At 44.6% G+C, this 9,713-nt stretch overlaps 1 pseudogene; it reads right to left on the bottom strand.

Moving 5' to 3' along the window:
* Window positions 1-250: 250 nt before the first annotated feature.
* Window positions 251-7,779, bottom strand: LOC131904622 (uncharacterized protein C2orf78 homolog; annotated as a pseudogene).
* Between the last annotated feature and the right edge of the window lie 1,934 nt (window positions 7,780-9,713).

Genomic DNA, 9,713 nt, shown 5'->3' with positions numbered 1-9,713 from the left:
CAAAGAACTCAATATATTAGAGAGGTACTTGTCCATCAGTGTTGACTGCAGCACCGTTTCAAGAATATTAGGGAACCAAGCATGGTGTCCAACAGCATTGCCATGGGTGAAGAAAATGAGATGTTCGTAGAACGTGAAGTCTTTTTCAGCCATAGAGAAAATGAAGTTATGTTGTTTGCAGTATGTGGATTCAACTGAGGCTCATGAGATGGCTTAGTAGATAAGAATACTTGCTTTTTTGCAGAGTCCCCAGGCTTGCTTCAGAGCCCCTTATTGTGGCTTTCAATCTCTTAATTACAAACTTCAGAGATCCGATGGCCTCTTCTGACCTCTGTGGGCACTCCACACATTTGTTCCACAGGAATTCAGGTAGACAAACAAACACACAAACACAAAATAAAGTATTAATGGGTGATTTCAAAGATGGATACAACTTGAGACAAAGAGTAAACAAATGAAACCCTTCTCAGGAAATTGTTCAACCTTGTATATTTTCTCTTTAAAGTATGTCCTTGATGGTGCATATATGGAATCCTGTATTTCATGTTATGAAATTTCAGGAGGAGCTCTGCCCAAGACTAGTAATGGTTAAAGGACTGAAGTGAGTGATTCAAAATGGGAGGAAGTGTGGTGAGAACAGGAGTGTGTTTACTATAACAGTATACACTATAGGAAACATACCAAGTTCAAAAACCAGTATAATGAAAATAAAAGTCAAAATAATTTTATAACCAGTCCAGGTTTTAGCTAATTACTTTTACCTTAAATAAAAATACTACCAGTGATTTATAGCATATGATATATTAATATATCACATATTACTACTTTGGCAACACAAATGAATAACAGTAAAGGTACGAAGAAACAATCAAAGTCTTCTATATACTTACTCATGGATGAAATATCCAATTTTAGCATCTCCAGTCACTTTTAGTGTCTTCAAATATTTACAAGTATAGAAACTGTCCGACCATTTATTTAAATATTCTTGGATCTACACATTAACCTGCTTAACTCCATATGTACCTATTTATGTACACATTCACCCAAATCTTTAAGTCCAACGTATACATGTATATCTGGGTCAATGGCTCACCTTGTCTATGTTGAATAGTACTGTGTTCCAAACTCCAGGCCAGCCCATACATGACATAGCCAAAATATCTAGAAATTTCCATATCCTTCTGCCTCTGAAGGAAGAGCTCTGGTTTTCCCAGAGAGGTGTACTTGGCAGCATTCTCTCTCTCCTGTTGAGCCTGCCTCTTCATGGCCTCCCTCTCTGGTCTCTGCTCTTCTGTGATGGGCTGTGAGATGACTGGCCCTGGAATGTGGACTTTCCTCCATGGAATAGGTTGGTGGCTGAAGTCTTGTAGCAGATATTGGATTTGAGGTTTGGGGGTTGATGGGGCCTTGTTCTTGTCAGCAGAGGCAAGCTCCTTCTGGAGTGAAGAGTGAGATGATGCCCTGTAGGGTCCAGGCCTAGAGGCAGCTCGCTGAGGCCCAGTGCAAGACTGGATGGGGTTGGTTATGTTAGCTCGTGTGGCACTGGTAGCAATAGGCAGAACTGGCTTGTCAGAGGCCATCAAAGAAGTGCTGGCAGGAGCTGGTTTAGATGGATTGAGTGTGGTACGCAGAGCCGAGTGTGAATGAGGCCTCACAGGGTGTACTGCGGGGCCCGGGGGGCCCTGCATGAAGCCAGGGAGAGAGGCTTTCTAGAAACCAGTCTGGCTTGCCGCTTGTCCAGGGCTGGAAAAGGCAGAGGTACTAACTTGACATTCCCAGGTGGGGGCAGCTCATACTGGGATGGAGATGGACACTCCCTGTGAGCATTGCTCTCTGGTCTCTGAGCATTGCTCGGGGTTTTACCAGGGCCTCGGCCATCACATGGCACATCCAGAAGGGATGTGGTGACTGGACCTGTCCTGGGATCTTTGTTGCTGCTGAGGTTCAGCTGAGCCTAGGAGGAGGAGATGCCACTTTTCTTCTCACTCTTCTTCCCCAGTGGGTGAAAGACTTGCACAGATTCTAGCATGTGCATGCCGAGGTGAGTTCGAGGCTTTTTAAAGCTGTCATAGCAGAGCTCGGGTGGATTCCTCTTCCTCTGGTTCTTTGGCTTGGTGGTGTTGTCTTCCTCCTTGACTCTGTTCCTTTACTGCTTCAGCTCCTCTGTTTTCTTGGAGTTGTTTTTTCTGGTTCTCTTGGTCTTGTCTTGCCCCTCAGCCCTAGCTCTGCTGGGCATCCTGGGTGTGGCTTTCTGGGCTTTGCCCTCCATGTGCTTGGGCATGTTGTCAATAGCCCCTTCACTGGACATAGCACTGCCCACAGCCTCTTCTCCCTCACCAGGTCCTTGAATGGATTCTGGCCTGAGAAGGTCCATCAAGCATCTCAAGACTTTCTGGCCATTCTTTTTCACGTGGTCCAATTGCACACTGATGATGCTTTCCTGACCCTGATCACTCATGATGTCTTTGGATTGGGTTGCTGTGGGATCTTGGAATTGGTTCATTTCAGTGAGGGAGTTGAAGATTACAGGAAGGTGAATATCTGCCACCAGTGTAGTCATATCTGCAAAGTCCATGCTGGAGACCGTCACACTCTGCAGCATCCCAGGCTCATCCTGACCAAGGCTGCTGCTTCCCAAGGTGGCATTGTCAGGAGAAAGCTTCTGTTTTAGGCTCCCTGAATCAGTGTAGCTCAAGGCCTGCTGCATGTTGGCATGTGCTAAAGGGAGAAGTGATGGGTCTTGGCTTTCTTTTATGCCCTCATAGGCATCCAGAGGAGTTGATAGATCAGCTGTCATCAAATCCAAGTCATTATTCTCTGTTTGTTCCAAGCTCAGAGCAGGAGGCAAGGGCAGGAATTCCAAAAAACTGTCAATGGGGGCAGTTAATAACCAGACCCATGGACAGGCGGTGTCTTTTGGACATCCTGGGTGCAGGCAATGCAGAGGTCTGGACTCTGCAGCATAGTGTCTGGCCTGAAGTTGTGAATCCCAGGGATGTCTCCATTTTCACCACTGAAAAAGAGTCAAGGAAGAAGTCAGTGCCTGGTAAGTGAGGTGCTCCCCAATTTTCAGTGCACCTCAGTACTCAGACGCCTACAGCAGTGGGGAAGGCTTTCCTATGAGTTCTGCTTGAGTAGCACAGGCAGCATATCTGTTGGAAGACTTGTGACCACTGTCTTATTTCTGCTAACCATGTGATATCATGTTTTCTCAGATGTTTGTGTTTTCCTCATTGTTTGTGTGTTGTGTGCATGCATAGTGATCATGGGGAAGTGACAGAATTCCCTTGGGGTGTGGTCCTCCCTTTTCTTTCCCATGTCTCTGTAAGAGTGACCCTCATTTTCGTGAAAGTTTGGTATCAGGCAACTTGTCCGGTCCACAATTTTCAAGAACTTACCCTTGTCTTCCAACTCTTGGCATTACTCAAATGCCCCCAGTTGCCTGACTTCCTAAATGGGTTCAGGTATCCAAACCCAGTTCCTCACTCCTGCAAGGCAATCATTTCTACAACCCTGGATTTCCTCCAGCTCCACATTTCACAGTCTTGTTTTAATGATATGAAAATTGGGTTCAGAAGGTGAAATGTTAGGTTTGTGTGACTCTGTGGTAGAGAACATATCATAATGATCATGCATAGACTTGGCTCACTTCTGAATAACCATTGCAAAAAAAAGAAGTGAGAGAGAGGGACAGAGCCAATGAAAGTGTGAGAGAGAGAGTGTGTGTGTGTGTGTGTGTGTGTGTGTGAGAGAGAGAGAGAGAGAGAGAGAGAGAGAGAGAGAGAGAGAGAGAGAGAGAGAGAGAGAGAAGCTTTGCCCAACTTAGCAGTTGTACACTGGTACACCGGGTATACTGGACTCTCAATGCACTTATGCTTGTAAGAAAGTGGCAGGGCCAGCACTTGGAATCTGCGAGTAATACTTCTTCTAGGACAGATTTGGAGTTGCACTGCTCTAGAGTCAGAATTGAACCCAGAGAAAATAAAGTGTTCCCAAACAGAAAGGCCTTGGTGTCCTCTATAGCACTGAGCAACAGATTAGGAAGTAGGTGATTGACACAGCCATATCTGAATGGAATGGCAGAAGTCATAATGCCAGAACTGCTGCTTGACAAAGATCCAGCAAAGCTGAGCCACATGATGGCTGCCATGCCACCTTTGGTTTTCACCTGTTACACTTTTAATGGGGCACTTTTAATATTTGTACAATTTGGGTATGTTGCATTGATAGAAAATTCCTTATGAATCATTTATGCCTTCTCCCAGGCATGCTGCTTCTAAGCTTACCCAGTAAAGTCCTGAACATACTATTCCCCCCACACACACTTTGAGGGAGATATCCTTATCTACTTGAAGGTCTTCTTTACGCCTTGGATGTTGTGACACATAAAGAAGCCAGAGGTTTCTTCAAGAGGCTATTAGATATTCTTGAAACATCTGTCCCTGTACTTACACAGGGACAAGCTATTCAAAACAAAGTAAAATTAAAAAGGCCAACAAGATTCGGTGGGCTAGAGGAATTGTCCACAGTTCAGATTACAAGGCTCTTCCCACTGTACACTCAGACAATTACATGACATACAACTCTGCCCTACATAGAGACATATTGATAAGTAAAGTATGGAGTGGAAAGATGATGAAAGTATGAGGTGTTACAACCTCCCTGTCTTAGAAGTTAGCTCATGTAGAGCCACTATAATGTCACAATATCAAGGAACAACAGAATGCCAGGATTAAACATACAGACAAATTCTATAAGGAGATAAATGTGAACATTGATTGTATTATGTCAGAATTTGAATAATAACTGCAGCATCTTTAGCCTAAGGATTTCTCCTGGGCACTCTGACCACTAAGAGTTAATAATACATTGCTTGGGACAAGACAAAATGCCCAGGATGGTTGAGGATTTTGTTTTGGTCTAGTGCCCTTGAAGTAACCAAACTAACAGGCCTGAGCACAGACTATCATATGCCTCTAGATTATTAAAAATAGGGCTATGGGGCTAATGAGTGAGAATGATTAATCTGTTTATTAATGATGTCAAAACCTGAGAAAAAATGATTGGAAATAATAACTCTGTTTGATCATAGTTTACAAATGATGACTAAAAGATGAGCAAAAGGAAGTGTCCAAAACCAAAAATGATGATCCATGTTTTGGAACATCATGAATGTCTGCTAAGTAAATTCTGTATAAATAAAGAAAAACACTCTGGCTGCTAGTTAGTCAGGCTACAAGATTCTCCCAACCACCATGGCCTGGCTCACTTCCTTCACCGCTGACTCCTTACATTCTCTGCAGAACCCATCCACTGCCAAGGAAGGCTTCCCGCAGGTGATTGCTGTGTAACGGTGCATGGGACTGATTAGCTAGGTCAGTGACGTGTGTCTGTGGTGGTGTCCTTGGACATGTCTTAATAGAGGATGGGTGCCACTCATTGCCCTGCATTGTTAGTCATTACAGAGACTGAAGATGGGGATGGTGAGCCAGGCCAAGGCTGAGCTCTCAGGACTCCCATCCTTTCTCCCTGAGGACATCCACTGCTGAAAGGTCGAGCTGTGTCTGCTTTGAGTGCTGATCTCACTCCTCCCCTCCTGGCTTTACTCACCTTGAAGACTGGTGTCTGTCATGTCATGAGCAGGTGTGGGATATTAGATGGCAGAGGTGGAGAAGGGTGTTTGGACATTTGTTGGCTGAATCTCCTTTGGCATCATCACAATCCCTGATGCCTGATCCCCAGAATAGGACACAGAGCTACAGGCCTGCAGGCACTGCCTGAGTTCTCCAGCCATCAGAGGACCCAGGCTATTGAGGTCATAGTAATAGACCTGGGTGCCCTCCTGGTAGGAAGGTGCCAGGTTGTATCCTTGATTTGGCACCTGTGGTGGTGTGGCCTGAACAAGGCTGGCAGATAGTGTTGGATAGGAGAGGACTAAGGCAATGGGATCTAAAATAGTATCACCCTGGGCTGTCATAGACAAGGAGGAGAATGTGGTATTCTGGTCAATGACAGTTACAGTGAAGTCCTGGAGTGCAGCTCGCCTCCTGTCAATGCTTCCCGTGGGATCCCACTGGAGAACAACTGCATAGGAGAGTGCTGAGGCAGAGCTCTGGCCCTGGTCAGTCAGTGTAGTCACCATGGTTGTGCCAGCTGGTAAGTAGGGGTGGGCACTGTCCATGAGCTGATGGCAACAAATGCTGGAGTCTGATGTCAGGAGCCATGCTGAACCCACAGCTGGGGTGGAGACTCTGAAGAAGTTGCACACACTTCCTGCTAAAGGTGTGGCATTCCTCAGCACAGGCACAGAGGGCTGCAGAGCACATTCTGTCCCACAGAATGGTGCACTTTGGAAATTTTCTGTAGGAAGCAAGAGGAAAGTGGGAAGAACAGTGAGATGGAATCTGTGTGGCTTCCCATGAGGATCTTTGTTATCTGCAGTTTGTTCTGTCTGGGAGAGTCTGAGACCTATTTTCCCTCACATATCCTAAACAAGTGGTTCAGAATGATTCTTGGTAATGGATAGGATGACACTCATTTGATGAGCTGCCTGTTCTTCCTGTGTGGGCATGCACTTCCTAGTTTATCCACGTTGACCCTTGCTCGGACTAGACAACACCCTTCTTTGCCCTGCTTTGTCTTGTTCTGATACCTGCTGTGGTACTGCCTCACACCTGTGTCCCAGAACAGAAGTGTTTAGTGTAGGAGAACCTTAGACAGCTTCTCATGCCTGTGCCTTTGTCTTGTTCTGTGCAGAGATTCCTCTATGCAGAGAGAGAAAGTCTCTGTACCTAGATCAGTCTGACCTTGAAATCACACAGACTGGCCTGCCTCTGCATCAGAGTGCTGGCATTGTAGGTTCTTTCCATGTCCACCAGGCTTGGCTCTACTCTGAGCTTTCTTAATGAAACGATGTATCAGGGATTTCATAGATAAGAACTGTATTCAGCTAAGAATCCCTTGGTCATCTAGCTCCTTCTGTTCCCCACTACTTTTTTTGTAAGTCATTACCTCTTACTTTTATATAACCATTCAGCTCATATGCATATATGACTACATGAATACAACCTGCTGATAACATTTCATGTTGATTGCCTGTGTTTCATGTGATGTCTTGCGAGTACAAATGTATTATGGAGTTCATCTCTGAATAAGATTATTTCTTAATTTAATAGTTGGTTAAATTGATTCTTCAATGAACACTTCCACAGTAATTGTTAATTTCTTGTAACTCTCCTAGTTGGGAATCCTTGTGAGAATTCTTGCACACACTGGTGTGTCAGTTCTTGTCCAGAGAACAACTGATTGTGGATTACCCAGCCCATGTTGATAATATCCAACACAACCAGTGTTCAAAAAATGTGAAGGATGATGTGGAAGACGGACTGGATAGAGTGTAAGAGCCAGGGATCAGAGCTGGATATTGTTTTCTATATGTGACAGGAAACCTTTACCTAGACTAATCTCAACAGTGTGGCTGAATAATAATGGGTTGGGATGTGACAATGTCTTGTGTCTTTTTATTTAGTCTGTGGTTATCTGTAACATTCAGTTTGCAACTGCCTTTGTGTACATCAGAGTCATCTCTGCAGTGTTTCTTCTTTATTTCCATGTATTCTAACCCCAGTAAGAACCAAATCTAAATGTGACATTCAATTCTAGGTAACTGTATCAGCATCAATGGTATCCCCACTAAACCAAGATTTAAAGTATAGTAAAAATAAGGGGAGAAGTGAACCAAAGAAATGTTTTAAAGTTTCTTTCCTTACCTGCCATGGTCGGAAGGAGAGTATCAGCAATCCACAGTACAATTGAGCAAGAGAAATGGTTGTCCTTGTTTGATCAGCTGACCTGAGTGGCAAGTGTGTCCAGTATCAGACAGCATTTACTGGTCACTGGTCACTGGTCACAGGTGACCTGTGATGATGCAAATTTGTTTACAGGCATCACCATGACAAACCCAAGAACCCACCAGGTGACGGTAGAGTTGGAGGGAGAATGATGTCATAGACAGGGCAGCAGCCAATGGGAAGGTCGGATTCTGAGCTAACAGATGGGATTGGTTAGAGAGAATGCCAGGAATCCAACAGTAGCCACGGAGGCTGAGGTGTGGGCTAGTGAAAGAGGCAATCCTGGCATGGAAGTCCCCCTTTCATGAGGTTTAGTCCAGGGTATTGGCAGAGCTTCTTATAAGGTTTATCGATGAAGCTGTGTCTATTGTTCCCATGAGGTGTCACCTTCTAGCATAGAGTGTCCCATCATCATACACTGTACATACAGTCAGTAGCATTGGGCAAGAAAGAGAGGAACACCTTCGTGAAGGAAATGTGGGTGTGAAACTGTTTCACTTGATCTGATTTATGAGCTGTCATCCTCTGTCCATGACCCAAGGAAGAGATCAAAGGGTTCCTTTCTGACTGTGTTGAAGAACAGGGTATTGATGCACCTTTGATGATGAACTCCAAGAATCTTCTATTTTGGTTTCTTCTCCTAGAGGCCGTCTTTAGTCTGTGTTGACCCATGCAGGACTCACATCTCCCTTCTCTGCTTTTCATCCCTTTTTGGTAGGGTTTGATTCTTGGACTAGGGTGAACCTGTATCCTTAGAGTGGTGGGAAGTATCATGGTGAACTTCCAGAAGCAGTGGTCTTCTGTTCATTGTGAAGATGCTTGTAATTGGAGGCTGCTGGTTGTAGTAAGCACTTGAGGGGTAACCTCTGTTGTTTGGTTCCTCATCTTGTATCTCACTCTGGTCTCGTAACATGGGCATTCTTTGTATCTTGCCTCCCTTCTTTTAGTTTGAAGTTGTTAGACATTGAGGTTGGCTGCCTTCTCTCTTCATCCACAAGTATAATGAGTGTGGCAGTAACTGAAGCTTCTTCCTCCTGACAAAAGTCTCTGCAGAATCCTGGGCTTCTAGCATTCTCTGCCATGCTTTTTTCTGAGAAAAGGCTAAATAGAGATGGAATACCTGGAGCAGGAAGGCATTTGTTGGTATGTGGTGGTAGGTTACATGAAAAGGCAATGTAGGTGTTTTTGTAATTTTTGCAGCTTGTTGGAATGGGATCCTGGCAGTTGAGAGCCAAGCAATAGCACAAAGTCAATTTAAGCTAGCAGCTTACATCTGTTCCAGTTAAAGCTTTCCCCAATGCAACCACTCTGCTTTGTTAGGGAAAGGTTTCCCCAGCAAAAGTTACAGTTCTGCTCTGCTCTTCTCGACTGTGGCTAATGTTCCCTCTCTGCTCTGCTCCCTTCTGACAAAAGAAGGTCTCACCCAAACCTCATTCAAGAGATTTATTGGAAGGGAAGAATCCAGGAAGGTTGATTCCTCTCACAGAGTGGATAAAAGCATTTCCCAACTGAACGTGTACAGGGCTTATGTAGTAGAGCATCTTAGTGGGGGAGCTTTTCAGGGTGAGAATTGCTCAGATTCCATTCCCTGAGTTTGGACAAACTCAGAGATTCGTTACATTTTGTGCTCAGGGATTGGTTGGTTTTCTTTTTAAGGGATTGGTTGGCTTTTGTGCTGAGTGTGTCAGGGGCAGAGTGTGTTTCTTTGACTCTGGTTTCAGGTCCCAAGTGTGTTTTTATTCACTGGCAATTTTTAACCTTTTGGCTCTGGTTTCAGGGCTATAGTCTGTTTCTTTTATTGGCCCTTTTTAAGCTTTTGGCTCTTCTTTTAGAGCCATGGTTTCAGGGCCACTGTGTGTT

This window comes from Peromyscus eremicus, chromosome 1 (assembly GCF_949786415.1).
Source record: "Peromyscus eremicus chromosome 1, PerEre_H2_v1, whole genome shotgun sequence".
NCBI classification, from domain to species: domain Eukaryota; kingdom Metazoa; phylum Chordata; class Mammalia; order Rodentia; family Cricetidae; genus Peromyscus; species Peromyscus eremicus.
The sequence above is the reverse complement of the archived record's forward strand: the minus strand, read 5'-3'. Positions and strand labels throughout refer to the sequence as shown.